Source organism: Nycticebus coucang, chromosome Y, assembly GCF_027406575.1.
Source record: "Nycticebus coucang isolate mNycCou1 chromosome Y, mNycCou1.pri, whole genome shotgun sequence".
In the NCBI taxonomy this organism is placed as follows: domain Eukaryota; kingdom Metazoa; phylum Chordata; class Mammalia; order Primates; family Lorisidae; genus Nycticebus; species Nycticebus coucang.
Window position 1 is genome coordinate 33,404,999 of NC_069805.1, and position 18,819 is coordinate 33,423,817.

General features: G+C 32.5%; 1 long non-coding RNA gene across 1 annotated transcript in view; it reads right to left on the reverse strand.

The window, feature by feature from the left end:
* The window catches only part of LOC128578997 (uncharacterized), a 35,770-nt gene extending 17,488 nt beyond the window's left edge, over positions 1–18,282 (reverse strand). Inside the window, exon 1 of the long non-coding RNA XR_008378021.1 lies at positions 17,044–18,282. This is a non-coding gene — a long non-coding RNA (uncharacterized LOC128578997). The remainder of the gene's footprint in view (positions 1–17,043) is intronic.
* Positions 18,283–18,819: the final 537 nt, after the last annotated feature.

Sequence of the window (18,819 nt, forward strand, 5' to 3'; positions counted from 1 at the left end):
GGGGGGAGGGAGGGGGAAGGAGGGGGATCAATAGGATTACACCTGTGGTGCATCTTACAAGGGTATATGTGAATCCTAGTAAATGTGAAATGTAAAGGTCTTAGCAAAATAACTAAGAAAATGCTACAAAAGCTATGTTAACTAATGTGATGAAAATGTGTCAAACGATCTATGAATGAAGTGTATGGTGCCCCACAATCATACTAATGTACACAGCTATGGTTTAATAAAAATAAATAAATTAATATTAAAAAAAGAAAATTACAACATATGAGAAGATTTAGAAAAAAATATGTAAAACGTTTTATGTGACTTTTCACAATAATAAAAATTGTAGTTTATTCATTGTGTACATTAAGAATATCACATGGTATTATATTCTTACTTTGCATTAAGAATATGAGTGATCGCTTCCTTTTATACAGTCACCAGCCTTAAAAGATTCTTTTTTTTCCATTGTTTTTTGCCAATCAAAATAAATGACTGCTTTATAAATTTACAAGTTCTAACTCAGTTACCTTAATCTATATCTTCAAAAGACACATTTCCTAGACAATCATGAGGCAGAAATCTAACTGTAGGACATGAAACATTTGACAATGGGTCCTCAGAGGAAACATGTATTGTGGCTGAGCTGAGCAGGAAAGGCTACACAAAAGAGGTGATAATCAAATTGAGTGGAGTCGCTTATACTTATAAACAAACTAGGCATTTTTGTACCACCTAATCTTGGAAATGACAATGAAATTCTACTTGGCATTTCTAACCTCCAATATATTGTATTCCAGTCAAACTCATACTCCTAGTTCAGAGGCCCAGGTGTCACCCTTTCTGGGAAGTTTTCTCTAACCTGTTCAGATCAAATTAGGAATTTCTTCTTTGAATTTCCCATTACCAATTACACACTCGATCTCTAAAGTAAAATTTACTTTACTCTGTGATAATTTTTTATGTCTACATCCATGACAGAATTAACTTTTTCTGGTTAGGATTACTGTTTTTGACACTATATCATCACCACTGTAGAGAAGGCATTCTGATAAAGTTTTAAAAAAGCTTTTTATTTATATTAAATAATTAATATTAAAATTAATTGCCTATTTAATATTTATCTGAGCATTTTATCTTTGTTCTTGCTCCCTTTATTTTTTATTTATTTATTTTTTTATTAAATCATAACTGTATACATTGATATGATCATGGGGCATCATACACTCACTTCATAGACCATTTGACACCAACAACAGTCAAGTTGAAAAAGCAGTTAAGGACTCTATCCCATTCACAGTAGTGCCAAAGAAGATGAAATATTTGGGAATTTACCTAACAAAGGACGTGAAAGATATCTATAAAGAGAACTATGAAACTGTAAGAAAAGAAATTGCTCCCTTTAAAATTACAGTGCTGTTCACTGTATAGGAAAGTGAGAATTTTTATTCTCAAAAATATATCTCAAACATCTAAGGTACAGGAAGTAATTTGATTCAATGACAGTGAAAGAGAAATTCATAACATTTTTATTGAACCTAGGGTGCCTCCAAATCAGTAAACATCTTAGCTGTAAAGACATAAGATAGAATGAAGAGAGAGAACAGTCAGTGCTTCCAGGAAGGTCCCAAATGCCAACCTGAATTCTAATGCATATTAAATGCAAACTAACAGATAGATCTTGATTTAGAAATGACAGAAGAGACAATAACCAGAGAGGGGCAGTCAAAACCCATTTTACATTTGGCATTTTCAAATACTGTTGATTCCCAGAGGCAATAAATTATATTGTCGTCAGCAATAGTAATGTAAAGGGTATTAAGAAATATGTTCTATACTTAAAGTAGTTTCTATTTAATAGGTATTAACAAGATGTCAACAAAAGTAGGTAAAATTGAAAAGGCTCAAAATATTCAAATAGTCAATATTCAAAATATTTAATACTCAAATACTCAAAATATTTAATATTTCTATTTTCAACACAGAAATTACTTTGTTTCTTGGTGCAGAGGAAACGGTTATATCTTTTGATAGAATTATATTTTTTAACCAATATTTTGATCCTGGACTTTCTAATTATCATTACTATAAATGCTATTGTTTATCTTTTGCTAGCAATATGTAGGATGGAAAAATATTAGGAATAAGGTAAAATAAAATACTCCTAAAGAAGAAGCACACAAATATATATAAAAAGAAGCAAATAACAAAGAAAAATAGGCTCAAAGATTTCAGACCAAGTATGACATATTGGAGACCATACTTCTCGACAGTTCAAGGTTTTGGATAGAATACATTAAATGTTTTTCTATAAATTCTTCCAGAACAAAGAAACGGTTACTAAAGACCATTATGTATTAATGATATTAATGTTTACATTTCAAAGATGGTTCTGGAAACTGTAAAGATAAATTCTTTTTATGGTCAACTTTCAATTACAAGTCAACTTTTATTTTATTGTTTATTAGAATTTAGTACTCAATCATTTTTTTTTCATATTTGTGTTTTATTGTTTGTGATTCATCAAGGGTACAAAAAAGATTACACTGATTATAAAGTTCCACTTATAATTGTGTCTCTCCCTCAAGAGCTGTGCCATACACTGTGACCCTTACCCCCATACAGGAGGTTTACATAACATTTGCAAGAGTTTAAATAGATTAAGTAATAAAACCTAATCTTAAGAGTTTGCTTTGAAGAATTTGGGGGGAACATACTCAAATTCAGTTATTCAGCTCCTTAAAAAAAGGCATTGTCTATAAGCTTTATCAGACCTATTTTATCCATTTTTAAGTACATGATTTCTGATCAATTTCTGAATTATACTCATAATGTAGTAACTCTAAATCAGAGTGCCTTTTTCTTTCCTTGTCGGTTTTGAATACATTGTTTTCCTTTTATCAACACAAAGAATTGAAATTAAAAAATTTCATTTAGCTGAAAGTTGATGAGTTTATTTCCTAATAATATTAACTAAAAAATTTAAGACCTTTTTTCAATTTTCATATATACTGTAATCCATTTTTTTCTTAAATTACAAAGATTTTAAATGGATCTGGAATGATAAATAAGACTTCACCTCCTAGGTATCTTTATTTGTTCCCCTTTTAAAACTAACATAAGTTTTAGGTTGACTATGAATAGATAAGTAAAGTCTTATTACTTATTTTATTTTGTTTTGTTTTGTTATGTTTTGGGGATGAAGTCTCACTCTGTTGCCCTGGGTAGAGTGTACAGTGCATGACATCATAGCTCACGGCAACCTCCAACTCTTGGGCTCAAGTGATCCTCTTGCCTCAACTGCCTGAGTAGCTGGGACTACAGGTGCCCACAACAATGCGTGGCTATTTTTAGGGATCTTGCTCTTGCTCAGGCTGGTCTTGCACTCCTGAGCTCAAGCAATCCACTGCCTCTGACTCCCAGAGCTCTAGGATAACAGACATGAGGCACTATGTTTGGCCAACTCATCCTCCACTAAAATAGAAAAAAAAAGAAAAGAAAAAGAAAGCTTTAAAAAATTTTGGTTAAATAAAATAAAAGCAGAAACCTGATAACTGATTTATTTACTTATTTGCTTGCTTCCTTCAGACACAGCCTGAATGCAGTATGTTGTATGGTCATGCCTAGGGCTCTATTGCTACATAACAACACTGTAACATATGGTATATTCTATTTTATGAAGCAAAAGTTTCACAGGCTCTATGGGTCAAAACACTTCCTCAGTGTTCTCACCAGGCAAAGGAAGCTCAAAGCTTTAAGAGATCTTTACAGCATCTAGAGTACCCTCTAGACTCAAGTACTGGCATGCTAACAGGAAGGATGTTAAGGTCTCTTCCTGTTAACATGCTAGTGCTTGATGAGGAAAGACTGGTTACTTCTGTCCGTGCTGCTCCCCGACTCAGACTCATGGATAGTCAGCTCTGCAACTCATTTAACCCCTAGGCTTCTTCCTCATTTAGAAGTGATCATATTACCGGTGACCCCCTTTAATTTTCTTGCATACCAATGTGGTCCATTTGTAAGTAAACTTTTGAATCCTAATAAACATCTCATTATCGCTTGGAATTTATGTTGCATTTAATTCTTATTATTTTTTCTTCTGTTCTCAGTTTTTTTTGTCTCATGCCTACCCAAATATTCACGAATACAATGTTTTGCTTTTTATTTCATTTTTCCTGGAATCCATTCATATAATCCATATAATACGAATATTATTACATTTTTATTATTAATTATAGCATCTATCAGAGATGCACACAGGGTCATGCTATGGTTTGTTTTAATGATTTTTCTATATGGACTGGGAATAATTCAGAACTCTTTGTGAAACATCTCTAATTCTGTGATTCATTGAATATTTATCTTTACACAAAGAAAGGCAATTTAATATCATATCTCAGAGAATTTTGGCTACAATTTAACATCATTCTGGTCAACAAATGAGTATCTCCACTTATGTTTTGTCTTTGTCATAAGGGAAAACTTTAAAGGAATAATATTTAAACTCATAAAAATTAATCCAGTTGTTGTAGAAATTATGTGAGCATGCTACCCTCAAATGCCTATTTTCACCATTCAGTATGCGTTTATCAGAGTTAGACACTGATTTTAGGAGCTACTAAGACAATCAATTTTCTTCTAAGAAAATCAGCTTTCATTTGTAATACAATCATGTGAATTTTATAGGTAGTAGTTTCTGATATGTTTTGAATGAAAGCAAATGACTCGCTCTAGAACACAAGAAAGTTTTCCTTTTATTCTTTTTTTCCTTAGCCTTTTCAATATTTTATTTATCATATTAGCTTGTGTACTAAGGCTTAGTACATACGATGAACTGCATGAATACCCAGAGTACACCTCACAGCAATATATAAAAAGAAGCTTATAGACACATAATATTATTGTATTAAAAAAATTATGAATATGTTAACAAAATTTTTCAATATCAGGACAAAATTTTATGAAAAATAAGCCTTTATGGAAGTTAAAATAAAAAATAATGTGCAACAATTTTCAGTGACTCACTGCTATAACCCATTTTTTTCTTAAGAAAAACCATCAGTTTCAATAAAATATCAAAGCCCTTAAAGACATTCTTTTTGACTTATTTCTTCATATTTAATAAGGTTATCACATGTCATTTCTGAAGTGATAAGATTTCTCAGTAGCCCCTAACTTCAATTCCCCACAACCAAACACTCATTTGTTTCTTTTGGTCAAGTAGCATTAGGCTAAATCAAAGAGGGAACTCAATTAATAGAAAAACAAATGTCTTTAGCTTTTGAATTGTTTCTTTTATAATATCATTTATGGAATGTTTTATGAATCCATTTACCCAAGTTTATTTTCTACTTCATTAGAATAGCTGAATTCTCATCATTACATAATGTTTAAATAAATAAGTAGGCCATAACTAATTTTTTTAATTAAGAAAACATTCATCACATATTCAAATTATGTTGGCAAGTTCTTCAAAAATTTGTTTTTTAAATGTCGAGTTGATTTTCCAAATTTAAATGCCGTTATTAGTTTTTAGTTGTGAACTTCCTGAGAAGTCATTTTATACTTAATGTTAAGCCCATTATGAGCTGTTTGGTTAAAAACATGAAGTCTTGGGGCAGTGCCTGTAGCTCAAAGGAGTAGGGTGCAGGCCCCATATGCAGGAGGTGATGGGTTCAAATCCAGCCTCAGCCAAAAACTGCAAACAAACAAACAAAAAAACATGAAGTCCTTTGGAAGAATACAATCATTTTATTAAACAGTTATTCTAAGTATTATTAATTTAAAATTCCCTAAGAATATTTGTTCTTGGTATTCATGAGTATTATTACTTCTTAAAATAGGGCTAAAGGCAGAAAATTCAATTTTATAACTTTGAATATGCATGTATTTGAGTAGGACAAATGTATATTTTTAAAAATGAAGCAGATTTTAAAAATTAATTAGACTGCCTCAGGCTTTTGAAGATATCAACATACTTTTGTTTGATGTCTGATTTAGTAGAAATCCAAAGGACTTTTTTGCATTCATTATATGTGAGAGCAAATCAATTAAAATACTTTTGACGTGCCTAATGAAAATAAAAAATCTTAGACATTTCTGATAAAATTTTCATACATTAAGCCATTAAAATTTATGCTACTTTTCATATTATTTTTCATAGGAAAAATTTATGGTTTGTTCTGTATCCTCACACTTCACAAAATGAAAACTTGACGGTTTATATTATGGAAGTGTTCTTACAAGTCCATCTGTTTTGATGCGACTATCCTTATACACTGGAATAAGTGTTTAAATACATCAAACTTTGGTAATGTTTACAATTTTCAAATTGTAAAATAATGTAAAAAATTAAAATATAATTTGAATAAATTTGTTGAATTTTTACTTTAAAAGTTTTAAATTAAATGAATATTACTTTGTAGCATTATTTATATAATGTTCATGGTGGTCTAATTCTGACATCCTGCAATACCATAAAATTTTATTTAGGAAAATTTTATGTCTTAAGTGAAAGGCCTCAAGACCTCTGCGCCTTGAACAAATACATTTGGGACAAAATTAAAACAATACTTAATGTCAAAGTTACAAAATGAAAGAGAATCCATTCAAAGAAACTTATTGAACTAACTTAACAACACCACATAATATGCTTTGTAGTAAAATAATATCAGACTAGTTGAATGTCAGTATATAATAAACTATGCTTTGGCAATTGTTCTCAAATAACATGAATACTTAAAAATGTAAACATGTGAGTGATAGGCTAATAAAGCAATGTTTACATGTGTTATTTTACTCGAAATCCAAATTCTGCATTAATATATTGGTTTCAATATTACGTTTGTTCTTAATCCTTATTTAGAGGTTAAGTTGATAAAGGTCATGGAGATTAAATAACTAATCCCCAAACACAAAACTATCATGAGTAGCATTATTCAGGGAAGGCAGAAAATTATAAGTCACAACTAGCTTTAGATTCTTAATTCTTTTTTTTTTTTTTTTTTTTTGATAACCAAATAACCTTTATAATGCCAAATCACTACTGTATGAGCAAAAATGTCTCGAGATAATGAAAAAAGTTGGGAATTATTTTTTTTTTTTTGAAGGGTCTTTTTTTTTTTCTTTTTTTTTTATTGTTGGGGATTCATTGAGGGTACAATAAGCCAGTTACACTGATTGCAATTGTTAGGTAAAGTCCCTCTTGCAATCATGTCTTGCCCCCATAAAGTGTGACACACACTAAGGCCCCACCCCACTCCCTCCCTCTCAGATTCTTAATTCTTATCTGTAAAATAAAACTTCAGAAGGATAGAGACCTTCGTGATATTTGTTCATTGGCAATTTTTATGTGCTTTTGACAGCCCAAGCACAAGGGAGATACTTAAAAGATATTTGTTGAATGCCTACACCTGTGCCTCTTGGACACGATAATTGCTTTCTCTGAGTATTAAAGTACAGTAATGACATACAGCTCATGGAGTTGTAAGAATTGAGTAAAACAATGCATGAAATACACTTAGCACCACTCCCTTAACTGAGTTTCCAAACACCACTATGTTAGTTCTGGATATACATTTTGATAGAAGATTCTTACTCTTATTTAAAGGCTTTATAAAAAATAAATCCAGACCCCAGGTTAGGTCAGAATAATGGATACTTATGAAATTCATGAATATTAATGATTTAACTATACGATTGGAATTGTTAGTACTTTACCAACATTAACTCTTAATACCTTACTTTTACAATTTTTCATATCTATATTAAAATGCAAAAGGAAAACAAGAAAACTAATTTTAAGCATGCTAAACTTTAAATCTAAATTATGATTTAATACATAGTACATAATCATTATAAAATTATTATTGAAATGTTTTCATTATTTTTTGAACTTAATCTTTGAGATACAGTGTGCATTTTACACTTAACAGCACATCTCAATAAAGATGTTAAATTCTCATAAAGGAACAATTGACCTTCATTTAGACTTCGCAAAATTTAATTCAAAAATTAGACTTATATACTCATGGTATCACAAACATACTTATAAGCTTTCCAATAAAATATTATAATCATTTAAATAATTACTTGAAATTAAATATAACTGTGTTTGGGGTGTATTTTAAATGCTTCCTCATGTGGCTAGCAGCTGTCATATACTGTAAAGTGCAGACATATGAGCTAACACGTTAAGAGCAACCAGATTTTAAAAATACATGTTCTGAATGAATAAATGAATATACAACTTTTTAAAACATGTCTGTCATTTAATAAAATTAGAATCAGCGGTGCCTGTGGCTCAAGGAGTAGGGCGCCAGTCCCATATACCGGAGGTGGCAGGTTCAAACCCAGCCCCAGCCAAAAACCAAAAAATAAATAAATAAATAAAATTAGAATCTATATTTGTGTACTTTTATGTAAGCTATTGATACCAATATTTTATGAGGAATAACAATTTTACCTCATCTGATTTTCGATGCTCCATCTGTCAATCCTTCACCAAAGTGTCCATATAAAAATAGCTTCTTATCGATTATAGATCTGACTCTGTCCATAAGTTAACTCATCATTTTTAATAGATGGAAACAACATTCTCCACTAACATTTTCTATGTTTTTGTGTGTGTGCATGTGTGTGTGTGTTGGGAAGTACATGATAATGTCTTCAGAAAAAAAGCTAAATAGGTGGAATGTACCATGGGGAGTAAGTTGTAGAATTAACCTGTTACACAAGAAAATATAGCTTCATGTTTGAATAAAAAGTATGTTTTTTTCAAATTGAAGGTTATTTATACCTGTAACAGTTTAGTACCACATGCTACAATAATTTATAGATATGGAAAAGTGAACACATTTTTTAAGCTATAAAAAGAAAAATAATGAGAGTTAATCAAGAAGGCACAACTGATTCACATTAATTATTTTAGACTGGGCCATTATTGATTATTGTGCCCATGGTATTTTTGCATCTAGCTCTCATTTGCAATGGTGTCTAATTTGACATCTAGCCAAACTTGACCTCATTCTTCCTATCTTTGACTTAACATCCTAAACTGCAATTCATTTGTTTTCTTTTAACATCATAAAATAATGATAAAATTTGAAATTTGAATGAGTATATAATTGCCATTGATTGACAAGTGGAGAATGAAATTATAAGATGTTCTCTTTATAATTTGGTGAATTTGTTCAAACATTGCCATCTGTATTTGCTGGAAATCCAAGAACAATATCTCAGCTACAAATTGATTGTGCCTGGTAACTCAGCTGGTGGAACATGGTGGTAATTTAGGGAGAGATGATCGTTCAATTACTTACAAATTTTCTCATTCATAGGCAAGTGAGCATTCCAAAGGCAATGCAACTACTCACAATTCTGGGTACACTCTGACATTTCCAAAATAATTCAAAATGGTCTCTGAAGCTACTGACTGCTGGGATTCCATTATATATTTTCATGGTTTATAAAAGTCTTAGTGCAATTTTAAAGATAAATGTGAAAATTCTTAGGCAAGACAATAGGATGATTACAACTGTTACTTTAACAAAAGGTGCAATAATAAAAATGCTTGTTTAAAAATTATAAAATGATTGACAACTACTGTGATTAATTTCAGTGCTTGAAATTTGAAATGTATGATAAACTTCATGTTTTTTTCTAACACCCCTCAAATATAACACTATAGAAATTTTGTGTATAAAAAAAAGAACAAAAATAGAACATATCCTATAATTAGAATCACTGTTCTTTTCTAAGTGTCTAAGTAATCACATTTGAAATTCATATTCTAAAATAAATGTAATGATGTATTCATTCAGTATTAACAAGTATTTCATAAATAATTTACTGAAAGTATGAATAAATTAAATTGAATTACTTATAAATGTAAAATATCTTTATATTAATAAGACTTAAAATAATTAAACAGTAAAAAATAATTTAGAAAATATTTATAATATACTTTACAGATATATATGTGTATGTGTAGTATATATATTTTTTAATCCGAGGATGTCTTTACAAATCAATAAGGAAAAGAAAACACTCTACTGGAAAAAATGAAAAAACAAGTGGTAAAAGATAACTTATGGATAATGCGCAAAAAACAGACAATATTTTCTGTCTCATCAATAGCCATTAGAAACAAAAATTAAAATAATGAAAATTACCCAGAAGGTGTCCATTACTGTACTGGGAAACAACAATTGTAGAGTTTCCTTGTATAACTTAGAAATTCGTCTATTCTTTTGCTTCCAGCTGAAGGCAACTTAAAATTTATTCTGTATCTCTATAAATTAAATTATATTGTGCATAATTTTACAAGAATGGTACCATACTGAACATTTTCATTTCAGGCTTTTCTTTCAAGGCTTTCTTCACTTGGCATAATAATCTTGAGATTCATCCACGTTATTGATTCATTGTAACTTAGAGAACATATTTATATATTTGCATATGTAATATAGATGTCATGTGCAAAGCAGTAATCAACATAAGTATATATGCATATATGTGTGTATGTTTACATTTTTTTGTTGTTATTGATGGTCATTCCCACTAGAGGGTAGTCTTGGTAGAGTTAGAAATTTTGTCAGTGTCATTAACTGTTGCAATTTAGTGGCTAACAGCCCTTGGCACACAGTAGACAATAGAAACCTGTTAAAAGTCTTTTCGATGCCTGTACTTACAAAACTTTATCTCCATATCTATTATTTTTCTTAAGATACATTTCAAAATTGAAATTATAGATTTCAAAAGTCAGGACCAATTTTCCATTAACATGTATGTATGTGATAAACAAAATGTGGTATGACCATACAGGAGGTTAATTCAACATTTGGAAGAGTTTAATAGATTAAGTACTATAACCTAATTTTAAAAGTTTGCTTTGAAGAATTTGTGTGTGGAATGTATAAGAGATTATTTGTATTTCTTTAATCTGTTGGTGTACTTTTTTCTCAGAGAAACAGAAATGTGCATTTATATGTGTATATGTAAAACACAAAAAAGGTGTTTATAACAACATTTTAACCATTATACATCTTTTACTTTATCAAAACCATACAATGATAGATGATATGTCTCTTTTTTTTACTGTCTTTTACTCTGTTTTATATCTTTTAATTTCTACAGAGAAAATCAGTTATTTTTATAATAAGAAAATGCAACCCATTTTAAATTAAGTTTGTTCAAACATATAGCTATATTTATTTCCTTGGAAATTGAGAGTGTAACAGGTAATTATTTGAATTTCATTGGAACTAAAACATCTGGACAGGCTATCCACAAGATAAGGGACATCAATGGCTAATAAATAAGAAAAATGTCCAGTCTTGCTAATAATCTAAGAAGCACAAAATTAGATTAAATAACAATGAGCTACCATTTAACCCATGGAATCATTGACATTAAGTATAATTCCATTTAACCCATAGAATCATTAACATTAAGTATAATTCCTTTGCTATATGATTGTTATTGTTGTGAGTTTTAAAATATTTATAATAATACTAAGCTTCTTAGAATGTGGTCCGAGAAATAAGAAAATCATTGTCCAGCAATGTTTGTAATACATTATTTAGCAAAAAAAGGAAAAATAAAGCAAACACAGGATTGGTATGTATAAGAAGATATTAGTAGTTTTAATCTTTGATGAAAGAAGTGATTATTTAATTTTCTCATTCATATTTTTATTGTGTTTTTTCAAGTTTTTAAACATAATCTAGTTCATATTGTAGAACAAAATCCAATTATTTATTTTCATGTAGTTAAATGTTGTGTCCCTTTTATGTTGACCTTACAAAACTGTGTTAAGGTTATTGCCATTTGTTTCTTGGCTTAAGTATCACCCAAAAATGATTGTAAGTCAGATTGTTTTATATTTTGTAGTTATATGTTTCTGGCTTATAAGATGTTTGACATTCTATTGTTCTCTTTTAAAACATTTCTCCCATTCCTGATCAGATTCCTAAAAGCTCTCCTACGTCATGATTTCCTACAAATTACTTATCCTCTCCTTGTTCACATCTATAAAATGGGACAAATGTTAGCACTACAAATGCAAAGAATGGACGTTTAAAAATTTCACGAGTTTTAATTACAGCTAGCGTTTACTGAATATGTATTAAGTTTCCAGAATGGAACTAAAATTTGATAACAGAATTATTTCATTACCCTCTAATTATAATAGTGTATTTAGCAAATTCACTGCTGGTGAAAATATTACTATTTCAAAAATTTTGTAATTTCCCAATGTCAAATATCCAATAAATGGTAAAACTATAATTTAAAGAAATAGAGTCTCATTTGAGTTGCCCCGTCTTTTGTCTCTTACAAAAGTCTCAACAAAGGTGTGGTTCTCAATGTGTACTATGCACCCGTTCAGTGTGGCTGTCCTTCTTAATGTTTCTTGAGCCTCTTGGTTTGAAACTTCACTTGTTAGATCCATCACTGTCATCATATAATTATTTATTTGATGAAAATATTAATGATACTTTACATAGAAAATAATAGACTAAAATTCTACTTCATCTATTGGTGGAAAATAACTCAAACAGGTTACTTAAAAATATGACAATCCCTAATAAGTATGCAGAAGATAATTTTTAGTGAATTCAATCTCCCTGAGTATTCACTTGGACTTGACATTATAAATATTTCACTGCCATTCCTTAATAGCTGATATTTTTCATGTTTTGTACTATTGACTTCAGAATAATTTATATTAAATAAAATAATAATCATAAATGCTATATAATTTATGATAATTTATAAAAGGAGACTTCAATATTCAGTATATTTGAAGATCTAGTGCAGCACATAGTTACTTTTTAAAAAATAGAATCTATGAAAATAAATATATACCTTCCTTAAAAGAGACTTTTATTTCAAAGTACAAGACTTTAGAATATTTTTCAAGTTTTTCTCCTTTTTCTTAAATAACACTTCTATCAAAACAACAGTCTTTATTATGCCTTTTACAGTTAGAGTTTTGAATGTTTATTTATTTATTTTTTGACTGACAATATAATTGCATAGTTTCAATGATTCTATAACTTCTCAAGACAGAGAAGCACAGTCTTCTGTTTGTGACCTGTCTACAGGACAAAGTCTGTACAGAGAGAACCTTTCTGGAACCGGGCACAGTTTATTCTCAATGGCATTTTATAACGAGGTCACCGAACTTAACAAACATCAGGAAAGTCATGCTTTTAAGAACATTTTCTATTTTTATTTTTAAATCTCTAGAAAATCACTAACTCATAATAGTGAATATTTTTTTTTCGTTTTTTTTTTTTTTTTTTTGGTCTTCAACTAATGTTCCTGAAGGGGAAGAAAAGATTTTGCATGCATCTGGTGATAGCTTTTTACCGGTTTAATCAGCTTCAAAGGAGATGGTTAAAATCAATCATACGCATGTCACTTATTGGGTTTATAATGAAAATATGATAGACCATTGGTATAATGGCCATTAAAAGCAGATTCAAAATATAATGCTTCTTTTAACACGCAGTACTGTTTTCTCCAATTAGTAACTTGTAATAAAACTATGTGAATCTTTGATAACGTAAATGGATTATCATTTTCATTTTTATCTTATTAATATTTTAGGATCTTTTATTCTAAACATATATAGCACTTAGACATGAAAGGTTTAATAATGTTGCTTAAAATAAAACAAAAAAGAAAAAATGTTACATTTAAAGAACATAGCATTGATATTTGATTCTCAATTAGAAACAAAATTAAAAATTAATTCTGGCTACTTTTATTGAATTTATCTTTCTTGATACAGAATAAGTATGAATGAAGATTTCTTAAATAACTTCCCATGGTTTCCTTTCCATTCAAGAAATGAAACTCATTTCATTCAAGTAATGAAAATGGAATAAAGGGAAACATGTTACTGGAGATTTATGAATTGATATTCATATATTATTTTTAAAATATTTCTACCTTGACTTCAAAGGAAAATTTAATTGCTTACTCTATGAAAGTTATTTCTCTGGGGAATTAAATACATTTTTTCAGGTATACATGAAGTAAGAATTCATATATATTCAACTTCAGTGGCAGAGCTCAATATGAATAAGTGAAAAATTAACAGAAAGTAGGACTCATCCAGTATACACTCTCTCATTTTAAAGATGAAAAGAACATAGTGCTTAAATGATGAATTATATTTAAAAGCCATAGAGCTACTGTTATTTCCGTTGGGTGTCCCTGTAACTTTACAGAAAAGAATGAAGAAAAGAAATGAGCTTATTGCTTATATCAATTTATTATATTAAACCATGTAAATGAGAAAATACATTAAAAAGGGTATGATCATTTTATGTCAGATACAAAAAGTTTAATAATCCATATTTATATTTTTAAATCTTTTTGTATTTATTTATTAGTATTATTTGTCCTATCAAGGAAAGTTACATAATATTATTTTGCATACAGATTTTATATAGAAAGTATCTTCATATGATTATATCAGCATTCTCCACAGAGCCACAACAAACTGTGCCTGTATGTGTGTGTGGGGTGGGCGGGAGACAGAGAGAGATTGCTTAATTTTAAAGTACTGGCTCATAGGATTGTGGAAGCTATAGGCAAGTCCAATAATGGCAGGCAGACAGCAGCCTGTCTGAGACAGGAGCAGAATTCCTTCTGCTCTAGTAAACTTTAATTTTTGCTCTTTAAGGCCTTCAACTGATTGGATGAAGCTCACCCACACTGTGAAGGGTAATCTATTTTATTTAAAGCAAGATGATTATAAATGCTAATCATGTCAACAACATATATTCACAGCAACATTTAGACAATAACACCTACATTTTTCAATAAACTGTCAAAGAGACTGACCAAAGCAACTGAAAAAGTTTCAACAAAAATTTTTCTCCCAGCTAATTCCATATCCCAGATGAACAAAATCCTCTCAAATGACATCTATTGAATTGTACATGATGACATAGTTGTACATCAGAGCAGGCCCAGGATTTTAAGGTGACATAGATTTATAGGCCCTGTTCCATTCATTTAATCTATAGAATGGATAATGCTATGCTGTGCTCAGTACTATGTCATTAATAAAATTCCTGGGTCAATGTATTTTTTTCTGTAACTTTATCAACTACACCAAGAACAAGGACCTAATCGAAGCCAATAGGAATCAGGGCACTCTTTCATTTTATTCATACGCTATTGCAACCTGTCCTTTTGTAGTTATTTTGACTTATTTTCCTAATACTTGGGAAATAACTGCAGTTACTTTGAGATGCACTGTATTGATTATTGTATTTAAGTGGAGACATCTTTATTTGTAAAATTTATATTCCAGATTGTAACTCTTCTTTCCTTTATTTAATAAATTTTCACATCTTCTCTATCTTATCTCTGAAATATTTCCAATTTTTTGGTCTTTCTCAATCTTCACAGTACCACCAAATTCAGTCTCTTAAGGCTCTGGTTTAAACTACTAGGATGTATTTGTCATCAAATTCCCTGACTTTAAATATTTTCTTCTATACTTTGTTCTCCACAATGAAAATTCTTTTCATAACATATACACGCATACAATTACTCTTTCATGTAATAAAAATCTCTCAACACCTAATAATCATTGCATGAGAAAGTATAGATTTTTAGCAAGACTTAAACTTTCTTCCCAATTACCTCCTTTCCCATCTGACTTTTGAAGATATACTTCCTAACTTAGCCTACTATTGAGTGGAGGCATAATTTACAAATAATTTTATCCTTTATATTGTACAATTGCTATGGTTTGGATATTTGACACTCCAAATCTCATGTCGAAATTTGATTCTCAGTGTAGAAGGTGGGGCTGCAAGGGTGGTATTTGGGTCATAGGGACAGATTTCTCATGAATGGCCGGGTGCCATTCTCTCCAGTAGTGAGTTCTCACCATAGTGGCTCCCATGACATCTGCTTATGAACAGAGTCTGGCACCATCACTCTCTTGCCTCCTGTCTTTCCGTGTGATATCTGCATACTCCAGCTCCCCATCATTTTCTGCCATGAGTGGACGAAATCTGAAGCCCTTACCCAAAGCAGGTGCTGGCTCCATGCCTCTTAAATAGCTTGGAGAACAAGGAATGAAACAAACTTCTTTTCTTTCTTTCTTTTTTTTTTTTTTTTTTTTTTTTTAACAACAGAACCTAGTCTCTTTATTATTAAAGTCACTCGGGGAAGGAGAGGGTTACAAAAATATCCCGAAACCTGTACACGGTAAGAGTGGAAGGAGGACTACACGGGATTTGGGCCATGCTGTTAACCCGCGCCTCCCTGAGTACGGGCATTTCCCCGAAGAAGGACATTTTCTAGTCAGGAGAGAAAAAGCGAACTTTGGGGTTAATTCTCTCAAAACTCCGAGGTAAGGGAGAGGCAGCAGTCCTTAATTTTCCAGGATCCAGCCCGAACTCTCACTTTAGCCCAAGGGGAAAAGAACGGGTCCCGCCCACGCCCGGCCCGATCCGGGAGGCGGGGCCTGCAGAGACCCGGGAGGATAGAGGCGGGCCGGGTGGCAAAACCGCCCCTCCCCCCTCGCATGTAACACCGCGATCGGCCCGAGAAAGACGGCTGAGTTCTCCCACCGCCACGCAAGTCGCGGGGGAAGGGACAGTACGAATGCTGCCGCCCCTCCCCGCGGAAGGTAGGGAGCAGCAGTCGGCGTCTCTCCTGTGGGCTCCGAGGGCCGGCCCGAGGAGGTGGGGCCTGCTTGGGGGAGCTGACTTCACACCCCTCCCCCTCCGGCGACCAGGGTGTTCAGGGACACCCCGCCGGCTCCAAGTGAGGCGGGTGGGGGAGGCAGCAGAACTGACCGGAGCCTGCAGCAGCTCGGGGCGGGGAGGGAAGCGCGCACGGGCGCGCAGCCGCCACCCCCGCGCGCCAGCAAGGCCCCCCACGCTCAAGGGCGCGCCGGGCCCCGAAAGGGAGGAGGCCGCGCGTGGCACTCAGGAGGGCCTACTCTAGGCTTCTGTCCCCCACCACTCACCCCCCAACCCCCTCCAACCCGCTCCAGGCCTCGGACTCCGCACTGACCTGACAGGCCGCGACATGTTCGCTGTTAAAACAGGACGGAGTAGAGAAGCCAAAGACCAGGACCTCCCCCACCCCGCGCGCTTGGCGCCCCACCCCCCCCAACTTCGGCCGATGGGGCGGGTGCCACCGAACCCCGAGCTGCTGGCTTTTCAAACTCCGCGCTCCTTGGTTCAGGGCCCCTGGATGAGACGAGCCCTCCGCTCCCCCGTCTCTTCAAAAATCGAAACAAACCTCTTTTCTTTCCAGATGCCCAGCTTCAGGTATTCATTAATAGCAACCCACAAAGAGACTAAAACATTATGATTGCTGTACATATGTTTAGCAAACATCATCCATCAACAAACATGCTTATTTTTTTTTCTGCTGAGAGCATTTAAAGTGTATTCTCTTAGCAATTCTCAAGTATATAGGGTTATTAACTATAGTCACCATGCTGTACAATACATCTCTCAAATTTATTAATTCTATTTATTTGAAACAGTACTTTTTGAGCCACATTTCCTTAATCCCTCATTCCTCAGTCCAGGCAAACACCACTCTGTTCTCTGCTTCCCTGAATTCCACTTTTTTTTAGATACCAAGCATAAGAGAGATCATTCAATATTTGTCAGTCTGTGCCTGGAGTAGATATCCAGTAGTGGGATTGATGGATCAAATGGTAGGTTTACTTGTAGTTCTTTGAGGAGTCTCCGTATGGTTTGTACTATTTTGCAGTCCCACCAACAGTGTATAAGCAGTCCTTTCTCTCTGCAGCCAGGTAAGAATCTTGTTTTGGACTTTAAAGGTCATTGAGAAAAGTGATATCTCATTGTGATTTTACTTTGCACTTTCTTGATGATTAGTGACTTTGAGCATTTTTTCATGTGATTTTTGGCCATTTGTCTATCTTATTTTGAAAAGTTGTTTATGTCTTTTATCCACTTTTTATTGAGGGTTATTTTTCTTGTTTGAGTTCTTTATAGATTCTGGATATTAGCCATAGAAGAATAATTAGGACTACAGGCAAAGACCCTTCTCCTAAAAATACATAGACATAAATATGGATATAGACATAGAAGTAGATGCAGATATAAACTGAATGAAAAAAAAGTCTCTTTATATCTTGGACCCCAGTAATTAAATTACCCCAGTAATTTTTACTTTAACCTTTGTGTGCCACAAATTCATCTAATTTAAAATGATTACTTCAATACATATGGATTTTGTGAGAATTATTAGTATATGATGTAAAGTATATGAACAATGGTCAATGTTATTATAATTAGTTTTAAAAAGTAATTGATTAATTAATTTAATTTCAATTGATTTAGAGAGTAAAAGTGTTTTTCTTACGTGGATGAATTATATAATGCTGAAGTCGGGGCTTTAAGTAACTATCACCAGAATAATATGCACTAAAACAATAGGTAATTATTATTTTTTTCCCTTCAAATAATTAAGGGGTATGAATGCTTCTATACATGGATAGCATTTGTTAATGGAATCTGAAGTTGGGACTATTACTGTTCCTATCACTCAAATAGTGTTGATTGTACCTGATACATAAGATTTTACCCCTCCTTCCCTCTCCTACCCCCTTTTTGAGTTCCAAGGACTTTTACTTCTCTCCATGCCTGTGTGTGTCCGGCGATCATTTCCAAATTATTGGAGAGCACACCTGATGTTTGTCTTTCCCTTCCTGGGACACTTCACTTAGAAAAATGGTTTCCATTTCCATACAAAGTGCTGCAAAGGACATTAATTATTTCTTCTTCTGGATGAGCAGCTTGCGTGGTG